Below are 21,865 nucleotides of genomic sequence, written 5' to 3' on the forward strand. Positions count from 1 at the left end.
TATTTATTGCACAGGAACCAACTCTGGAGAAGAAACAGTTTAGTCATGCTGCAGCACAGAAGAGAAATAACCATGTTTCTACTCTATCAGAGAGAAATAGCTATGATTATTTAGCAGATATTTCAAGTTGCTCCAGATCCCATTGATCTCTTCTACAACTAAACAGACCTTAAGGAAAATGACATCTCTTTATCCTTTATCTATCTATCTATCTATCTATCTATCTATCCAAATAGGTTTACCAAAATATTAATTTTAAAGTTTTTTTTCTAGATTTTTACATTTGATAAAATTTATTATAAATTATCTTCAAAGATCTTATACAATATTATTAAAATAAAATATATAGAACTATCATGAGGCTTTATCACATATGAGATTTATGGAAATCTTCTGACTATGAGCCCAAACTGTGAAAATTACCGCTTCCCTTAGAATGGTTGCCCAGAGCTCAGTCTCTGGCACACACACACACACACACACACACACACACACACACCTTAAACATCACACGTCCACTCATCTCCAATTAAAAGGCTTTTAGACATCAATTTTGCCTGGGTACCAGTTCGATAGAAAAAGTTCCTAATAGTCCCATTAGATGATTCCAATGAAGGCGAGTACTCTCCTATCCTTGGCTGTTTGTCTCTTGTGCTCTGCATGTCCCTTTGTGAGGGTCATGTATCGCTGTTACTTTCCAGGTTTGAAATTCTTATTTGTAAGGTAGAATTACAAAGGCAGGGACAATTGAAAGCATGTGCTATGCTTTCACATGCTGGCAGGCGTCTGCATCATATTCCTTTCTGCTTCTGGAGAATTAGCTGGAACCAGAGGCGATTCTGTTTTCACCTTCACCCGAGATTCTCCTCTTGGCAGTGAACGAATGAAGCGTGCAGAGAGGAACACTCTTTTTGTGCCCCGAAAGCAGATGTGCCTGTCACTCACTGTGATTGGGATCCCCTACCCCTCTCAAAACAGGAGTGGCAGAAATCTTGATTGGCTAAACACAGGAATGCATCTGTTTATTTCCCTAGTGTTTGGGCCCTGTTTGAAACAGTGAAAATAAAGCTATTGCCTACATTTCCATGAAGGATGAAGTCGTAGGAGAAAGGAGCTAGTCATACTCTGCATTTTTTAAATGAGCCAGGGGCAGGTCCCCAAGAAACTTTTACATATCTGAACTGTATCTAACACAACAATAATACCAGCCTTACCAGTCTAGAAGAGCTGAGCATACAGACGTAGATAATGTTGGGGTCCTACAGCCTTCTCCTCCACATTTGTTATGGTAAACTGTGGCCCAGAGAAACAGGATAGCATTCTGTCAATCATACTTATTACTCATTTTCTGTAAATCATCATACATGCAATTCACACAGACAGACTCAATATTTACAAAATCTTTCTGAGTTTGTGTACTATCTCTCTTCCCACCTTTTTTTCATATGAAGAAATAAAGTCTGAGGCTGGAGGTACACAGTTAAAATCTGAACCTCATGTTCCAAATTCAACTGTGATCCAATACCAAAAATTAGTGTTGCCGAGGGCTCCATGGGCGTAGACTTGAGAGAAATGCACCAATATGATGAAAAAGTAATTATAAGGCTAATATGTCTAGACTTTAAGGGATAATCTCATCTCCCTGAACATAGACTTTTCATCTATAAAGTACAGGTATAGCAATCGCCTCCTGGATCAACTGTAGCAGGTAGTAAAATATCACAATCTATATTTAGGTATTTCCCATCCTTAGGGCTTCACGCACTGAATGTCAATTTTTGTCTTTGCAGATACTCAACCGGAACAGGGGACATACACCTGGTGGCTATCTGAAAGAAATATGCTCAGTGTGTGCTCGTGCTAAAGAGCTAGACACGGTCCTCCATGATGGTGATGCCTTAAAGCACGTCTAAGAATAATACAGACATGCCCTGCCTTTCTTGTGCTTGGGGGTCTTATTTTATCCACAGAATTCTCACAAAGAGTTGGTTGATAGGGTTTCAGCTTTCCTATTGCAGAGATGAAATCTGAGATTGAAAAACCTCACAATGTTCATGAAGTCTTGAGCCACTCAAGACAGTTAAAGACAAATCCAGGCTTCAAATGCTTGGACTGAAAAGTAAGTGCTTAAAAAAAAAGAAAAGAAAAGAAAAAAGTAACATTTTCATAAAGAGGAAGAAACATGAAGTAGAGAGGGTACTGGACTAAAGGAGCAGGGTTAAGGCCTACTGGATTTGCCTTTTGAATACTATTACTGTGTCCTCCACTCACATGACTGCATTGGACCCCAGTGTAGAGTTGATGTTTTTACCTTTTCAGTGAACAATCTGAAGCCAGAATTAGGTGGTCTCTAGCACCTTTTAATCCTGCTTCCTCCCCTCCAGGCTCATCATTGGAGTTCCTTATAATGGTTAGGTGTGTGTGTGTGTGTGTCTGTGTGTGTGTGCATGTGTGTGTGTATTAAATGACACGGCCACAAAATACTCAGATATTTAATAAAGGTTAAACATTATTCTAGGTATTCTGTGAAAGTATCTTGAAAGGAGATTAATATTTAAAATGAATAAAGTAGACTTCCTGTGTCTAGTGTACTTGAGCCTCATTCAGGCTTCAGTGAAACACCTATTTTAGAGTCTAAACCTCTCCCAGAATGACAGATACTTCTTCCTGCTTGACAACCTTTCAGTTGGGACATTGTCTTTTACCTTTGGACTTAAACTGGTTCTTGAAACTGCTGATCTTTGAACTAGAATTAGTGTCTAACTCTCTTGCATCTTCAGCTTGAGGAGTTTACCCTGTAGAATTTGAGATTTTGGCATTTGCCAGCTGCCACAATCTCACAACAATTCTTTATAATAAAATCTTTAGTCTTCCTCTCTCGCTCTCTCCCACTTGCTCCCACTGTTACTCTCTCTCCCTCATCTCTACTAAACAACCTTCAAAGGCTTGATAAACACATCTAGTTTAGGTAAAGAGTAAGACTGACAATGAATTCATTATATAACATTACAGACATATGATTAATCATTTACAAACTATTCTAAATATTTATTCTTTCATAATCCCAATACTTCTAAGACTAGGTTGCATGTTCCAAACATTTGTTGACTATGTGGACCTTCACATTTTAAGTGTACTCAATAAACAACAGCATGCGTTTTGACTATGCCACAATCAGAGTTCCAGCTGATGCCAGCATGTAACAAAGGTGATGAAAATATCACTTTAACACAACAGTCAATCTAGAGGAGTTAGGTTGAGAATATTCACTGGGGGAAAATCTTGCTTATAGTCTATGAATGTTTTTTCTTTAAGATACTAGTGCTGACTCAGGACTTTTTATACAAGTGCAGTCAGCATACAAATGACTGTTGTGATCAATGAAGGTCAGGGTTTTAAAGACGCTACTAGAAGTATAGCAAGAAGGATTATTTGCCTCATCTTAAACTATGATATGAGAATTCATCTTATGGATATAATTAACTTTAATATGAATGAAAAACATTTTAGTAAGACCCTTATGATGACTCAGGGGAGGGAAAGATTCAAGGAAAGACTTCTGTGAAGAACTAACTGAACTGTCCCTATGATGCATAAAATCAGCATACATTTTTATTTTCCCTGTTTATTAGTTAGCTTTCTTACTACTGTCACAAATTCTGTGGCATAAGCAAAGGCTTTGAATCATTATTTCTCAGTCCACAGTCAATGGGCTCCATATTTCCGGGTTTCTTGTGATGCAGAACAGTTTGTTGATGGGAACAAGTGGAATAGGAGCCTGTTCACTTCCTGGCAGATAAGAATCATAGAGAGAGTGGTACAGGAAGGAGGAAGATGGAGAGGCAGAGAGGTGGATGCGGGGAGTGAGAGATGGAAGAAAATAGAGACAAGAGAGAAAGAGAGAGGCACACAGAGAGGAGATAAATCACAGGTAATATAAAGTACCCAACTGACATGCCCAAGGTGACCTCTTGCTAGGCCTCTCTCAAAAGTTTGCAGAAGTTTCCAGAAGCTTCAAAAACATCACCATCAGCTGCAACCAACCTTCCAATAATGAGCCTTTTTAGGAGACATTTTATATCACAGCATAACAATTTGTGAAAAGAAGAGAAATGTGTGGACTCCTGAAGCTAGATTTAGAGATGAGAAGGAGAAAGATCAAAGTAAATCAAGGAGATGTAAGAGGCAGTGAAAATAGATTAGTACTGAATCAACTAACACATTTTCTGCAGCCAGCAAACCAGCATCTCATTTGGAGCCATTCTGACCTTCAGAATGACTCAGGTTACAGGCTTTGGCAGTGGGATAAATGAAAAAGATAAGTTAAAGTGTGGGGTGAAGAAATACACATAGATGCTTAAAGGTGAGAGAAAGATGATTTTGGGAACAAGGACTAGCTAGGAAACCACAATCTTCAAATCTACTTTGAATTTGAGAGTTATGTTTGATATAGGGACAAACATGGATAAAATATCAAGATTCAGAGATGTCTTCCTATTATTTGTTATGTTACTTCAGCTAGTAGAATGTCCCTAACTAAATTTATCCAGGCCATTGTCACTACAGTAAGTGTGAAAAGTAACAATGTGATCATTGGTACCTGCATTTAACAATATCAACATGTCCCGGGTTAATAGAAGATTGAGCCTTTCCCGGAAAGTTCAGCATCGTGTGGTTCAGTCTTTGAGATTATCTAGCAGTGGCAGTTATTTAAAATGACCCAGAGCTTATTATTGTGTCTACCAACTCGTTCCCACGTCTCTCCTGACCACTGTAAAAGTGTGTCTGGCGTGCTACATTCCAGTGTGGTTGAAAGATGCTCTTGGGGTCTGCAGCACACTCCCCTTCCTCCCGTTTCCATTACTCAGGGAACATTTTTCAAAGGATGAGATCTGCTCAATTTTGGAATAGTTTCCAGAGGGATGTGGCAAAGCCTCATTTGATTTACTTAAAATTAGAACAGAGCAAAGAATCCTAGTGTCCCCCGGGAGCAGCTGTGTATGGGGGGGCATGTAAGAGAAGCGTGGTGCCTGTTTGCTGATGGAATGTGAGGACTCCCTTGCTGCCTCACATGACACCCCCAGATTCTGATGATTACCACTTCAAGCACTGATCCTCTCAATGAAACCACAATGTCATAATTTCTCTGAGTTATCCCTTCCCCCTCCATTTTCTTACCTAATGTTACCCTTCTGGCTTCATTTATATTAATTTTAGTAGAATTACAGAGTATTAAATGGGAAAAATGTCATTTCAAATCTATGCCCTATTTCCCAGGCTCTACTCTATGAAGTCAGCTCTGGGTTGTAATTTTTAAAGTTTTAAAATATACTGCTTATTGTGTATGTGCATGCATGTATGTGTGTGTGTTGTGTGTGTGTGTGTGTGTGTGTGTCAGATCAGACAGATATAAAGCTCAGACTGATACAAAGAACATCTTAGATCGAGTGACCTCAACACACAAAGCTACAAGCATGGAATTAGAGTGTTGCCTTGCAGACATCTGTCTTCTCATTATTGGTCTTTACTTAGGAGAGAGTGATATACAAATAGAGGTAGATTGGAAGAAGGGGAAAGGAAGAGAAAGATCTTCTTTTAAAATATATATATATATTTTAAGTTTGTGTGTCTGCTTGTGTCTCTCTTGGCCCCTGATGGGTATCCAAGAAATCCAGAAGAAGTTGTTGGATTCCCTGGAACTGTAGTTACAGGAAAGTAACTACCTGAAGAATGTTTTAGAAATCAAATAGATCCTCTGGAACAGCAACGCTCTTAATGGCTGTTCCATCTTTCCAGCCCTAAAAGACTCTCTACCCACCCATTGAGATTTCAGGTCCTTAACTTTTCAATTTCATTTGTGGGTTAGTTAGTCATTACACAGTTTGTTTTCATAAAGGGAAACATATTCTATGATATTATATGTTAGAATTTGTGAATAAATTGAAAAGTTGATGGTAAAAATAAGAGCACATTTATACAAAAGATTTGATCATTTGAACAGTTTGGAAAGAGAAATTAGCATGACTTAGAGAGTGATGTTACAGAAATCACCTAAAATAGTCTGAAACTCTCTACATGTCCCTTCTAGACTTCCTTCTTAATGGATTAGGGTCTCATGCTTATAACATCTTTTTTAACTTAATTATAAGTAAAAAAAAAAAAAAAAAAAAAAAAAAAAAAAAAAAACCTGACACACTAGAAGTCAAGGATTCAACATACACAGCTATAAAGATCTTAGAATAAATGACCTCAACAAGTAAAGCTAGAAGTCTAGGATTAGAGTGTTGTCTTTATCAGGTTCTGAAGGATTCCTTTTTTTTTTTTTTTTTTTTTTACTTGCAGATCTTAATCCTCAAATGTAAAATCCCAGAACAAAACAAAAAAAAATAGAATTTTATTTTTAAACTATTTATTTTCATTCTATGTATATGTGTGGGTTTTTGTATGTATGTATATGTGTATGCTTGGGGGTCTCAATTATCAGAAGAGGACCAGAAGAGAACATGTGATTCCTTAGAATAGGAGTTACAGGCAGTTGTGAGGCAGATTGTCAGTGCTGGGAACTGAACTTCAGTATTCTGCAAGAGCAGCAAATGTTAAACACAGAGATCTGCTCATTTCATGTGCTCACTTATTAACTGGAAACAAACCAACCTTTCTGGAGAGTAGACGCAGCTCTAACCCTGACTACAGTGCTGACTTTCATAGTAACCTCATCTTTTCCATCTGCAAACTGGAGATTCCTTCCCACTTGATATTTCAACATCCATGATGTGCAGATGGGCATAAGAATGCCTTTTGGCACAAGTTATGAAAATCTCACAAAGGGTCCTGCCCCTTAGGATTCTAATAGTCATCATCCGTATGACCAATAAATTGCAGCAGAGGTGACCCAGGCAGGGCATGAGGATCAGACATTCTAAGAAGAGGTAAAAGGGAGACACTGAGCTGTGTGTCTGCAAGTGAAGACTCATGAGGCACAAAGGGCAGTTCTTGGAAAGTCCTTTCAAGGCCAGATGGATGGTATAAAACAGAATGATAGCTAGATTAACTAATATGTGCATCTATAGTGGTAGATACTCATAAGTACTTTGGTTGTATTTGTTCAATTTAATCCTATTTACATACCTTGAGGTCATTAACATTTTCATTTGTCTAAAATGTCAGAATTGGAAGGAGAAAAATGTTTGTTTCCAAAGGAGCCAGTTGGTCTTAGACATTTCAATGGCTATACTATCCCACCATAGTAAGAAAGGCCAGTTCCAGGTGTATACTGTTTATATCTTCTACATGGAAATCATTCTGAGATTACAGCAGTGTGGGAAACATTTTACTTCTGTAAGTTATACTGCATATAGAAAAATGCATGGTGGCAACCATCCTAATGAAGTTACTCAAACCTTACAAAAGCCAAGAGATTGTTCAAGCAAGACACCAAGTCTAAAATAAGTTCTAAAGGTTACTCGTGAGTTATAAATGAGCAATTATGAGAAATCCAGCCACAGAAAAGGAGTAGTAGAATGGCTGGACTCGTGAAGAATATCTCTATAAATGGTGTCAGAGTCTAACTGTCCCAGTTACTCTAAGAGCCCAAAGTGCTGTGTGTTGCATTCATTGTTGTCACAGCATGCACATTACCTCTTGCTGCACCCATCCTTACATACGTATCCACATCCTTGCTCTGTTTATGCCTTTGTACCAAGCATATAAAAATGCCCCATGTTTGTTTGACGATCAAGAATATGATGGATCCTGAATTTATTAAGCACTGTCTAGTTCTATTTGTCAGTTGAGTGACAAGTAAGGCAAAATACAATGCATTCAAAGCACATCAGCATAGGTTGTGGAAGTCAAGTGAAAACATGAGTCACTGGATATCAGTGCTTCTATGTGTGACATGGAGAAGGAAGGGCAAAGCATTGAGCTGCTATCAGGAGGACCAGAGTCTGCAAAAGCAACAGCTGGAAAAGTGTTACAGGTTACAGATGATGACTCACATCTAAGTGTATAGATCGGATTTTATAGAAGACTGATTCTTCATTCCAGCTCTCGTGGAAAATGGGTCATTGAATCACATAAAAAAGCCTTGCTATAAATGCTATAGAAGAGATGTTAGGCTCATGCTTGAGTGATTACACTTTTATGCTTTGTGTTTAATTCTTAAATCTTGACATTTATGTGGCTTTACAATGGCTTATTTATTCTCAATTTATGTAGCTTCATGTGTTTGAACACATGAAGGACAAAGATTTTGTTAGCTGAAGATCTTTTAGTATATTCAGTTTTACAGAGAAATGTAATAGAATAAGTTCGTACATACATATTTGTGAGAAAATTAATGCAAGGGTATAAGCATAAAAGGCAGAATCTGCTTTGAGAGATAGTGTTATTGTCTGAACATGAAATGAGCCTCACAGACTCATTTGCTTCCATTTGGCTGTTCTCTTTGGGAAGACTATGAAACTTTTGAGGTGGTAGCTTGCTGGGGAATTGGGTTGTTGGGAGTGGGCTGTAAAGGTTGTAGCATAGTCCCACTTCAGGCACAAGCTCTCTTGAAGCCAACTTGCTAGCTTAGCTGCAAGCAGCACAGTTGGTGTTCCAGCCAGCATGCCTCCTCTGACATTATGGGTTGTAGTCCCTGACCTCTGAAACAAAATTAACATCTTCTCCATTAAGTTGTTTCTCTGTTTGTCACAGTGATGTAAAAGTAACAAGAATATAAAATATAATAGAATAATATAATACAGCACAATACAATATCAATGGGCCTAATCTTTTTGTGAGTATACATTTTCTTGAAGTATCTTTAAAACTATGATAGTGGATAACATATCAAATAACTAGATATACCAATACACAAATGAAAAATACAACCCAAAGAAAAAAAAACAGAAAAATAGTTCATTTCAGTATTAGACAATATTACTGCATGGACAAGGAAGATACAAATGAGCTTGAGACAATTCCCAGGGCCCATGGGAAAGGCACACCCTAGAAGCACTAAGCATGTGAAAGGACATGGGAACAGAATCAAAGAGATGCTGGTTGCCACGTATCACGGAATAAGGAACACCACAGATGGACAAAGTATACAATGTTTGTGACTCATAACATGAAGGGGAAAAATCCTGCTTCCTTTGGTGATACAATTAATAGCTAAATGAAGACGATAATTTCTCTCAATAGCTTCTGAATTATTAGGAGGAGAAAGGAGGATTGACTGAGTCACATGGGAAACACTACAACAATAACATATAGTCAAATTTTATCAGGAGAAATGGAAATTTGTAGAGAAAGATATGATAGGAAGAAGATATTTGACAAAGATATTTCTATGTAAAGCATTTACTAATAAAATAGTAAATATCTTTGAGGAAATAATAACCTACTATTGACAAATTTTCTAAAATTTTCCATTTTAACCAATTATGAAATTCGACAAGGACTGCAACAAAAATACAAACACCGTTTACTGCTTAGCATGATATCCTGAGATTGCTACAGCATCTCAGGATTGCTGTAGCAATATTATGACATTACAGCCAAAAGATGTGCTTCTTAAATTGAATAGGAGAGGACTTCTGAGAAGCTTGTACCATAGTACTAAATTAAAATAAAATTCTAATAATTAAAAACAAAGATAAAAATCTGAAGATTTTCTTCAAAAACAGAGGACACTGCGCACATAGTCTACTTAAATTCAGGAGTACATCCTCATCCTGAAAACAGGTATCAGTGGGACAAATGACAAATTTCACATCAGGTCTGTAAATTTGTTACAAGAATTTTTTCCACATTAACTTTATAACTTAATTGTACCTAGGTCATATAAGAGGTTAGTATCTGAAATTATGTATTGAAATGTAACCAGAAAATTCAGTAGGACATCCTTCTATCTTTGTTCCTTTTTTTTTTTTATTGTAAGAGAAAGGAGATAGAAATCAGATAAATGGAAATAGAGATGTAGAGACAGGGTTAAAGACTGAGACAGAGAAAGAGGGGGAAGGAAGGAAAGAAGGAAGGAGAGAAAGAAGGAAAGAAGGAAGGGCAGGAGGAGAATAAGTTTGTTGGTTTATTTCTGTTGTCAGGTCCTTGTAGTTAGAATAAAATGCTCATAAGTTCTGTTGCCAGAATCCAGATGGAGAATTTGTTGTCCCCTGAAATTGAATATGATTTTATGTCTGATTTCCTTAAGAATCCCAGAATCAACAAATTCATATTCAGAAATCTAGGGCAATAAAAACCGACGGAAGACCAGTGTGCGCTTGCCAACCACTACACTGGGCGCTTATTTACATCTCTGGGTTACACGTTAGTTTGTATCATGTCATTTTCCTGTCCTCTACTGAGTACCGTAATTTTAATTCTCTTTTATAGAAAGCACTCCAAAGCAATCCATTCCTCCTTCTGAACACAGAGGGCAACCAGCTTAATTGGAAATTGCTGTTTTTCTTCTCCTTATGATGGTAAAAAATCATTTTCCATTTCTTCAGGCAGTTAAGAGTCATTGCCCTCCAGGAAATGAGGAACATTTCCACAGGCTTTATTTTTCTACGTGCTGTAAAATTAAGTACAGTTTTGTTTCATGTCAGGGTTACTGCAGGGATAACAGAGGAAGAGAAATATTTTGGAGCAAAAGAGTACGTCATACGCAAACCTGCAAACCTCTAAGGTACATTGGAAGTTGCCAGAAACCAGAAAAATGGCTCTGGTGACCTGACACTTTGGGACCTCCTCTATATGCCAAAAGGAATCACAAGGTGCCTCCATCATTCCTGTTTGCATGTGCACACATGCAGTGAACGCACGCACGCGCGCACACACACACACACACACACACACACACACACACTCTCACACACACAGGCTGTTTTTAAGCCATCACCACTAATAAATAGGCTGAAAAGTCAGAGTCATTCTTTCTCACCCATTACTCTACCGTCCTGACATAACTTTGTGTTTAATCCTCCTGTACTTAGTCTCACGGACTGTAGGTCTGACGGACGATGGCCTCTTAGAGAGCTCTCCCTGCTCTGACTTCACCTCAGTCTGTTCAGTAAGTTGCTTTATGCAATGTCTACCTGCAGATGGTGTTTCCACTCCTCCTCTTGGCTCTCATGCAAACTTTCTGATGTCTGGCCTTTCAGATCTTTTAATTGGCCACTGCAGAACCCCAGAACTTTTTTTCTTTCTTTAAGAAATATTTATCCCTCAGATTTTCCTTCTGTTTCTTGTTGTTCCACCCTTGCCAGAATAGTTCCTCAGTTTGGAATGAATAGTTCTTAGTTTCGGCTGAGCCTGAATTTTGATTCCATCTCTCATGTCTCCACACATACGACATGTTGTTTGAAACCTTCCCGCAGTTTTCAAAGCAGGAATTCATTGTTCGCTTTGATGTGCATACTGCAGTATTTTCTCCAGCTATGCCCTTAGCAGCCTACCTCAGATTGCCTATATGCCCCGTCTCCAACAGAAGACTGAAAAAGATGTAAGGTAAACATACATAGAGAATACACACTTAGCAGCCTACCTCAGATTGCCTATATGCCCCGTCTCCAACAGAAGACTGAAAAAGATGCAAGGTAAACATGCATAGAGAATACACACTTTTCAATGCTCTCTGCTAGGAGACATAGACATACAGCTATACATACAGGAAGGATTTAGGAAATGTCAGGCATATACTTCGGTGTATAGCACCTGGAGAGAAAAGCCTAGTTTGTGTGGTTTTTACAGAGACATTTTGCAGTATTGCTCTGCTTCACTGATTTCTAAAAATCCACTCAGAGCAGAGTGGATATTGGCACTTAATTTCTCTAAGGACAAATCAGAAAGTCAGACTGGTTTACTCCACGTGGCTTGTTCAAGTCTACCCCAGGGAAGGAGCAAGCATTTTTTTTCCTACTACACTTAGGAGAAAGCTGGAAAAGGAGGCCATTGGAAGTTGAGCAGACTCCATTTTTGAAGATCCACAGACTTGACCATCATTATAGTTCTCCTATATCACAGCTCAGCATAATTTGCTTATTTTATTAGGCTTTTATTGTGGTGTGTGTGTGTGTGTGTGTGTGTGTGTGTGTGTGTGTGTGTGTGTTTATGCGCGCACACATTCACACTTGTGGGGGTGGGGGTGTTTGCAGTGTGTGTGTGCATTGAGCTTTGATTGACACGGAGCTGTTCTGTTGTGTCTGCTTCACATACCACCTCTATGAGCCAAAGTTACTTCCTTTAGGCTCAGAAGAGCAAACACTGTTGGGTGTCATCAGAGACAAATTAATCCAAAAGTCAGGAAAAAGACCTGGGGCTTGACAGCCTGGGTATGTACTCCAGCTCTGCCCCAAAGTAGCAGCACCCTATGCTGGCACCCTGCAAACTAGGAATAATAACAGACAATCCATAGGACCCCTGAGTCCCCATAGCAGCTCCCAGGTCTCTGAGGACCAGGCCTTTTGTAAAAGGCCTCAGTTCTGATTCCTGTGGTAATCACTGAAACCTACTGGGATGTTCCAATAAGAACAGTTTGTCGACTTCATCATTCTAGTGGAAAATAGAGACGCAGTAGAACTAATATGTTCTTTTATTTAAAACAGGGAAAAATGTGCCCTCTTGTTCCAAAATCCTTGGGGTCAGAAGTTAAGAATCCTGAAGAACAATTCATGACATTTATAGGAGATATTTTCTTTTTTTCCAAAACATTCTAAAATTGAATTTTATAGTAATTTTTCTCCAAAAATGCCTTTTGTTAGAATCACTTTGTGGATATGAGATTTTGAATATTTTTTAATCATTTGCCACCTGAAGTTAGTAAAAGAAAGTGGGGGGGGGATAAAATTAAATTGCTAGTTATGAAAGTTGTTTCAGCCTGTGGAGATATTAAACTGACTAAAAATACCATAGTTTCTACAGTAGCTTATTTTTTATTTCTTTATTATTATTTATTACAATTTATTCACTTTGTATCCCAACTGTAGCCCTTCTCCTTATCACCTCCTACTCCCACCCTCCCTCCCTCTTCTTACCCTATGCCCTTCCCCTAGTCCATTGATAGGGGAGGATCTCCTCCCCTTCTAGTTTTTTTCATAAATTATATGTTCAAATAATAACTTAAGGACTTTGGAGTTAGGAAAAAGGTGTATTTTATTTTTGGAAGCATTGTAAATGCCAAATGATGAGTGACACATGGCTTTCCTCTTGCTTTCAAAGCATTAAACACAAATGGAATAGTACTTTAAGTACAGTATACTGATGCACACATTTCATGGAAACACTAGGATCTTTGGTCTATCTTTTCATTTAATATGGACAATGTCGATTCCTAATGTCTGACTCTGTCTCAAGCAGACCCTGACTTGCAGTTAATAGTAAATACATATTGGTAAGACAGAATGATTTAAGATAATTGCAAAACTGGTTAGTGATCATTTGTAATGCCTCTTTATTTTTAGTTTTGGGAAGGAATTGTGCTAATAATTCTGGAATTTATAGGGAGCCTAATATGTCTAGTATAGACATAAAACAGTAATTCTATGTAACATCTACATTTATTCACAAGTTTCTCTGTGTAATTATGTATGAAAAAAGCTGAAATGTGTGGAAAAGAAATATAAAAGATAGAGAAATATATTGTTCAGTCATGTGTAGAGATAAAATGATTTCTTTTAGTGGTGAGGAAAAAATTTAGAGGGATAGTGAAAAAAATGACTATAAACTTCTTCCAGTAGCTTTATCTAGCTCAAGATGAAGGATTTTTTACTTAATGTACACAAAGTTTCCACATTTTTTATTAGACTTTATTATTTTATCAGAACTAGTCATCTAATGAAAAAAGCTGATGATGGAGGGTGTTTAATGTGTGATAGTGTAAGGTAATAAGTCTCAAAAGGGACGTGGAAACATAGAGACGAAGGACCAGATATCAGAGGTGAAGGAAGAAAGACATGGATTTGGAGTCATGTCCTGAGGGGGGGGGGGGGGTTGGCATGATGCAGGCAGTAAGGTAATGATGGCAAGGAGCTGGTAAAAGTTGCATGAAGCCTAATTGGCTTTAACTTGTCTTAGCTTCTCCAGTCTTCAAATCTAGCCTCACACATGTCTCCAGCTTTTACTTACTCTGACAAAGAACCACTATAAGCATAGATGATGATGTGTGTTTAAAAATAAGCTAGTAAAACATGAAGAAAATGGCATAAATTAAACATGCTTTATTATTATAGGACTGCTTGGAGCCTTCAATAACTTAAGTGCAATTTATCATTAACAAATTCAGATGGATCTCAAGGTTGATAGTTGCATTATCTAAATGTATGATACCAACATACTTTAGTGTTTTGTAGAACAAAGGGAAAGGCTGTGTCAATACATTAGCCTAGATTTATTAGCTCAACAAATAGGTACTGAGTGCCTTATGCCATCTGCATGTATAGGGTTGTGAATGTAAAATCATTGGCTTTATCCCCATGTAGCCCCTATCCTAAAAAGCCAGCCATAAGGGCTTTATCAGTAAGTGTGAAGGTGAGTATTTAGAATATATTTAGGATGTAGAGGAAGTAACTGATTGATTTTTCCATCCCAGAGGTCTGAAGGGTCTGTAATATGGCTAACATTCAATAAACGTCAATAAGAGACTTGAAGGAAGTAAGAGGCGAACTAACCATGACAACTAGGAAGAGGCCTAGGGTGGTGGAGGGAACTGATAAAGATCATTTCGGTAGCTTCGGTAATCTGTATTGCAACTATCATTGAAAAAAATCTGAAAAGTCCCACAAGATTAGGCTAGTTCTGTCTAATAAAAGCAGCTGGGAATGAAAGTGAAATCTCTTAAATCATAAAGTTGTTTCAAGCCAGTGCCATTATAAAGACAAAGTCAGATAGTTTGTACAATTGCTGCTAGAAAGATCTTGTATGATCATTTTAGTAAACTTATTTCTCTAGATTTCTCATTAGACCTGTACACTCACTTTTTATGTTATTGTTTTGGGAAGTATGATTTGGCTAATCTGCCAACTTATCTTTTTTGGTGTGTCCTCTGGAAACTGAAGCTCAATTTAATTTAATACTAAAGTATAAAAACGGATACCTATTAGGTCTCAGATGCTTCTATTTTATTTTTCCTTTTGGCAATAGTTCTAGAACAGATATAATCAATTGCATACTATTAGACTCTGTGTGAGATATACTTAATAGTTACAAGAGCCTTTATCTATTTTTTGTAACTGCACTTTACACTACATAGGTTAGTCATTGCCTCATGAAGTTTTTAAACATCTGTTATGTGCCAGGATTGTTATTAAAAACATCAAAGCAGATAAAAATTTTTAAAAGATCACATTGCTATTTTAATTATGATTGTAATGCTTATCTATTGATGATAAATGATTCAAATATAACAATGATTTTTAAAATTGTTTATAATCAGTGCTCAGCAAGGTGTAGCGTTTTCCATGCTGCTACAATGTGTGGTAATGACTGCAATAAGTATAAATGCACAGGACACTAGCTATGAACACACACGTCTCTCAATGTGGAAAGTCTATGTGAGAAAAAAATCTGATCTAAGAGTGCAGAAAACATTTAAAACATATGTTCTTTGTCCATTGTGTATTTGGGTAGTCTCCTTAGGAAACCTCATCTATTGAACCATGTTTGTGAAATGTGAATCCAACTTTACCTATACAGCATGTTTGGAGAATGCCTATCAAATGCCATGTCTCAGTTGAGGCAAAAGGACATGAAGGTGTTTCTGGGTTTCTTTAGTGATCTCCTTTCTTTGAGATCCCTTTGCCAATCATTAATGAAAGTATATTATCTCAATTCACAGTAGAGGAAATACATGTTCCAATTTTCTAATTGAGTAACCACCATGACCAATCTTTGGGCAGAACCATTAGGAAATAACTGGTATTTAGCTTTGAGTTTCTTTGTTGAGATCATGCCCTCACAACAGAAGAATTATAGCAGGAAGTAAGAGATAAATTGACAGTGTTTAACATAAACACATTCTTTTCAGAATGGAGCAAATTACCTGAGATGGGATATATGACAAGCGTTTCACGAAAATTAGCAAGAGGATTTAGGGTGTGGATTTGACATTTTCTGAGACTTTCTTGTCTTCACTGTTGGCCCCAATATTCTACCAACTGCATTTTCCTTATACCCTTCTTGTACATAGGCTTGAGTTTGGCACATAGTATGGAAAAAGTCAAAGAGAATGACAGGTAGGTCTAGATTAAACCCAAGATGACAGCATTCACAAAGATTGCAGTATCAATAGAAACCTGTAAAACCGTTAGGTGTACAGTCTTTATATGTTAACAGGAGAAAATTCACTGGGCAAAAGGCTAGGTCATGGGCAAAATGATGTTAACCAGAAAAGATGGTAAATTATACAGCTGAAGTTTAAAGGAAGGGAAAACACAGAGGCATTAATTGAAAGCTGTTGCGGTAAGGATATTTTTGTTATAAAACAAAGCATAGAATTTTAAAAGAAGTCAAAAGGATAAGGGCCTTTGGAAAAGCCCCTCCTTAAGAAAGATTAGGGTAAAATAAGCGTACAAGGAGAGTGGGAAGTATTTGCATTCATTCCTCAGCAACTGTTGTCCGGTGCCATGGGGTGAACTACAGGAGCATATTGCAGAACACAAGACTGTGGTTTTGAGAAGTTTGTTTTGCCATAAAAGGCAAATATTGTCATTTCCACAAATTTCAACCATCTTTTCCCCAAGATATGCCTCAAGTACATCAAAATCCATCTATGATTCTTCTTAGGAAGAAGTCTTAAATTTTACAGTCTTAGAAATCATCTTATACACACACGATGGAATTAATCAACTTTTGGACATTTGGATTGTTTCTACTTTCTGGCTAGTATAAGTAATGCTGCTATAACATTTATGTAATTTTTGTATGTGGTCATATGGTTTTTTCACATCTCAAAACAAATCAAGTAATTTGTATTAATTTAATTAGAACCTTTTAAAGTCCTCCTCGGAGAATGAAACTTATGATCTTGGTTAAATTGGTCAATTGGACTCCAGAATAATGCCTAGCTGTCAGGTATATCCATAAGAATCTTTCTGTGAAGATGTCATTTTGATATGGTTATCAGTTTCATGAGGACTCCTTCAGTCTTCGTAGAAATTACATTGTCATCACTGAGAATTTCAAAGTGTTTTACATTCCTTTATGACAGTTACCAATCACTCCGGAGAGGGCATTCATTAAACCTTGTAGGATCTTTCAATCAATGAAGGAGCATTTTAAAGGCATGTTTCCTATGTATTAACAATCTCAACATTTGCATCTTCTTTCTTGGAAAATAGATCATCAAATTGCCAAACCTGCTGACTGTTGTAGTTTAAGTTTTTATTATTAAAAAGTAATTCATAATGAGAGTAAAAGTGTAAAGAATGTATTTTGTGTGCAAAGAATGAATGTATTTAACAAATTTTTTATTTGTAACAATTTTTTAAAAAGTTGAATGGAAATTGATTTCCTATGTACTTGTACATAAATAAAATATTTACTGTTGTCCCCCCCTAAAAAAAAAAGAAATCATTATCTTGAAAAAAATCATTAAGATAGTATTGAATTTCAACTTGCCTTAACTCAGGATAAATCTAGATCCAGCAAACAGCCTACCAAGCGTAGCAGACAGGCAAAAATAAGCTATTTTTTTTTCCCAATTCAGTAGGCTTCTAATCTATTCTTGACAATTTAATGGTGATATAGACTGCTATAAAATAGTACATATGTTTACTTTGTAAACTTCAAATGGGAAAATCACCAAAATACATAAACAATAAAATAAAGACAATGGAGCTGGAGAGATGGCTCAGTTGCAAAAGTGCTTATTTACAATCATGAGGACCTCATTTCAGATCCCCAGCACTAAGTAAAAACCCAGGTGTAATGGTACATATTTCCAATTCCTGATCTGGACATAGAGACAGGAGGGTCACCAAGGCTAGCCCAGCTGGCCAGCCTAGTCAAACTCCATGTTCTGTGAGAGGCCTTATCAAAAACTAATTCACACATTTTGTAATATCCCACAATGACATCTAATATTGTTCATGCTAAGTAAAATATAAATTTAATAAATGATGGAGAGCATAGAAGAAGACATCTGGCATTGACCTTTGTCCTTTGCATGGGTGTGCTTGAGTTTTGCATACCTGCTCATGTATGTGCATAAACCACACAGAAAAATAAGAAATAAAATTTAAAAATGAAGCCCTTGAAAAGCATGCACTAAAATGTGGAAATATTGAGAGCAATGACCTATTATTGCCAATGATGGGGTGCCAAGGGTCATCATAGGAATCCATCATGAAGAATGCTGATATTTTATCTGAAACCAAAGGATGACACATGCATCCCTCTAACGGGACTGAAACATGACTATTTCAATAACACTGAATGGCATAATCATGGGTGGAAGGTGGAAGGATAAAAACCTAAGTAATTATAATAAAGAGAAGAGAAATGAAAGAAAGGCTATGGGCCTGATTATTGTCTTGAGGCCAGCCTAGGACTGGAGACCACAATGGGATGATGATCATCACACTCAGCCAAGAGACACTGGGAAAGTAGTGATTGTTGTTGTTGGCTTTCTTGGTACTTGCACAGAAGGGTATCCTGGGGAGAGTGACCCACAACTCCAAGACCTGGGAAGGTATCCCAGCTCTGAGATGGAACAGAATTCCAAGGGAAGAGCATTCTGAGACAGGGGAGCTCAGGAGCACACAACTCTAAGGTGGGTCAGTGTTCCGAGGGTATTTTGAGACACTGGAACCCAGGAACCACACAGCTCTGAGAGGAGACCTTCTCAGCTGAGACATTGTAGCTCCAAGGGGAGGGTTACAACAACCCTTAAGGAGCTGAGGAGCTTAGAAGTCTGTACCTGACTGCTTTCCCAGCCTTATAGCTCCCAGGAGTGTCACCCTCCCCCTGTTGAGCTGAGGAGCTTAGGAGTCTAAGCAAAGTACCTTCTTTGCTTCTTCTTCTCTTCTTCGTCATTGGTTCTTCCAAAGAGAACACATCAGGCCTCTTTTAAGAGTAAATCTCTCTCTTAAGAGATTTACTGGAAGGAAGAATCCAGGAGAGTAGGGACAAACGCACGTGTGGCAACCTCTGCTCCCAGGAGGAGACAACAGGAAACTGGGTAGACACAGTATTTATATAGGATTTCTTACAGGGTAGAGCTTCCTAGATTAGGGATTTCCAGAGTGAGAGTAATTGGGATTTCAAGTCCTGAACTTGGGGAGCTTGGGTATTGGTGGGCTTTCCTGCTCAGGGATTGGTCATTTCTCCTACTCAGGGACTGGTGGGGTTTTGTCCAGACTTTTCACCTCAAATTAGCATAATCTGAGATGAGTCCTACTAAATTGTTGGACATGACAGTTACAAGATCTGAGGAAAGGAGCTGGGCTACTAGAGCTTCCTCAGGCAGGAAGCTTTTTTGCCTTGAGGGGTTATAAAGTTTACAAAATTTGCAAAGAGCCCACAGCAGGGAAACCTTTCCCTTCAGCATAAATAGCCTACAGAGACTGAAGAGGAGGCGCTGCCATTGTGGGCAGCTCCTGTAAGGCAGAAGGCTGACGTAGGCATTTTGGGGCAGGAAAGGTGTCAGCTCCCATCACAGCAATAGGCTGAGGCAGGAAAACTCAACATGGACACTGAGGTGCTGACAGAGTGGCCATTTTGTCTCCTCCTGTCTCCAGAACCGTAGGGTTCTGAGACAGCACTGAGGTAGGAAGGCAGGGTATGCAGTGTGACCCTTAAAACTTTAGCGGCCTGATGCTCAAGGACTAGGCAGAACTCTTGAGTAAGGGGTGCAGCGGGTCTCCAGGGCTTGGAGGGGGGACCAGCTGGCCGATATCTCTGCCAAGAGGCTGCCTGCTTTGATTGCTGCTGCCACAGCAGAGGGACCACAGTGATCACGGGATCGGTGTTGTGTAAGGAGGAAGACCCAACTGTCTTGCGTGTTTGGGTGTGGAGCCACAGACAGTGGAGATCCAGGGAGAACACGCAGGCTTGCTCTTGGAGACATAGTGAATGGTATTATCGCTCTAATGACAGAGGACAATGAGATAGTGCCAAATATCAGAACCCTAACCCAGTTTTGTCTTAATTGTTCTAAAATTGAGTCATTGGTGAATGATGTAGTCAGAGATATACAAAGCTGTGTTTTTCAAAGCTGTTTTTTTTTTTTCTTCATTTAAGGTAAATGTCATCTAAATAAGGAAAGAAGTAACCAGAAATGAGGTTTCCTTTATTCACATAGATGAGTTATTGACTTACTGTGCAAACTTGTTGTTTTAGGTATGATTCTGAAAAGTAAAAAACAAAACAAAACAAAAACTTTCAACTAATGTGTGTGTGTGTGTGTGTGTGTGTGTGTGTGTGCTTTCTTTCAGCAGACAACCTAAGAGTTCTAAAGTAGCTAAGGAAGGTGAAGAACAGAGGACAGATAATAAGTTCCTAGGTGAGAACTCAGAACACACAGACATTCTCAAAGTGATAGGAAGGAGCCTGACAGCTACAGAAACAGGCTATGCCAGAAAGCCACTGACTCTAAACTTCACTAGCTGAGGATTCTACTGTATGGAAGGCAGGCAGGTGACACCAAGTGGAATGATGCATAGGTGTGACAGAATGTGCTTTTGCAAAGAACGTGTGGGACCCAAGGGTGACACACAGATTAAATAATGTTGGAATCTGTCATTCTCAGAAAGCATATTAGCTGCGATCAGAGTTTAATGGTGGGAGGAGAAGCACTAAGAGCTATTGAAGACATTATGGGAGAAAGGAGTGCTTAAATCAGAACTTAAAATGATTTCAGTTGAAACCCATAGAAGATATATCTCCAGAGGAAAAAAAAAAAGTAGAATAGTATCCCAAAGACAAAGGTGTTCTTGTCAGACTAAACGAAACTCAGGATGCATGGAGAGTTAATCCAAAGTGGAGAATTAAGTGGAGCTAAATCAAGTCTTTAAGGGAGATAAGGTGAGGATTTCTTCCTCATTATGTAATTGTCTGTCTAACCCCACCTTTGTAACTTTTTTTTATATGAGATTAACTATATACTCAACACTATAGAGGCAATCTCTGATTAAACTGAATCTATTATTATGTCTCATTGCTTTGATTTTTTTTTTTTTTTGGTACACAATTTATATGGTGGAAGCATATACTTTGCTACTGATTTTCCAGCAAGCAAACTTCTTCATTCTCAAAGAATCATCCAGTCTATCTTTGTTTCTCTTGCTGGATATGAATGAAGAACTCTAAAGATCTAAGACTCAAAGGAAATCAATTAAACAGAGTGCCCTAACTAACCTAGTTTTGAGTAACCAGCCCTGAGAACACAGACAAACTGAGTCCTAATGACATTTTGTTTTCAGCCAACATATTCGACCTCATTTTAGAACAGTGCTATTTCTCAACTTTTGAATTACATGAGTCAATAAACTTCCCTTATGTTTTGAGCCAATTTGAATCAGACTTGATATTCCTTGTCATTTAAAGCATCTTAACAGAATCCATGAAAGGCACATGGAGATTTTGGTTGACAACAGAAGATCTATTAGTATTTGTAGCCCCCCGAGTGTCATAACCTGGGAAGTAATTGGGATTACGGTAGCAGGCAACATAGTATGACACTGAATCAGGGAAGTCCAAAGCAGAGGCTATTGGAGTCAGCCAGCCTTTTCATCTGAGGTCTGTCTAAACTCACTCTCATTCCCCGCTTAGCTGTTGACTCCTTCCACTATCTCCCAGCAGAGAAAAGGAAGTAATCTACTTAAGTAGTCTTTTCTTGGGAAGGGCTACCTCACTGAGCCTGGGAGGCTGACACTGTGTTTCTTTC

Source organism: Meriones unguiculatus, chromosome 3 (genome assembly GCF_030254825.1).
Source record: "Meriones unguiculatus strain TT.TT164.6M chromosome 3, Bangor_MerUng_6.1, whole genome shotgun sequence".
NCBI lineage: Eukaryota > Metazoa > Chordata > Mammalia > Rodentia > Muridae > Meriones > Meriones unguiculatus.